Here is a 675-nt window from a genome sequence, read left to right on the forward strand (position 1 = left end):
CTGCCGAGCGTGATCCGTGGCGCGTCTACGCTTCCTGATACGCTTGATCATTACGCAAACGAGATGCTAATATAAAAGAATAAAATCTGCTCGCATGCGCGCTCGCCTACGCGCTCGCCCTTCGAGCCGGTAGGAAGCGCGAGTCCGCCGTCAAGTCCGCACAGTGACGGACAAAATGTCACGTCACAATATATATGTGGTATATATATAATATACATTACATGGTCAATAGCCATATGCATAATTTTCGCTGTACGTCCATGAAATGTATATAAGTATATTATATTCAAAGTGTTTTAGTAAATGTATACCCTTATGGGTTAATGCATACATTGACTAATAGCAAGTTACAATAAGTATATTTTTACTAAGTGAACACTCTGCCTGTGACATAAATACATCTTCGGATGCAAACATGTATTTGAAGTACATGTATACACGTGTAATATAATAACACTTTTTCCTTTATTCCCAATGCCATTTTAATTTAGGATGTAACGTGTATTGTCAACTCATAGATACATCACACATACATATGTATCTATTCCATCTCTTTTTTTACGTCTAATGGGCCTTCCACAATAAGCCATTAGTCATATATCAGAAGTCAGATGCTAAAAATTGACAACTATAATTGGTCAATTTTTAGCTTCTGACTTCTGATTCATGACTAAT

Source organism: Trachymyrmex cornetzi, unplaced genomic scaffold, assembly GCF_001594075.2.
Source record: "Trachymyrmex cornetzi isolate Tcor2-1 unplaced genomic scaffold, Tcor1.1 scaffold1787, whole genome shotgun sequence".
In the NCBI taxonomy this organism is placed as follows: domain Eukaryota; kingdom Metazoa; phylum Arthropoda; class Insecta; order Hymenoptera; family Formicidae; genus Trachymyrmex; species Trachymyrmex cornetzi.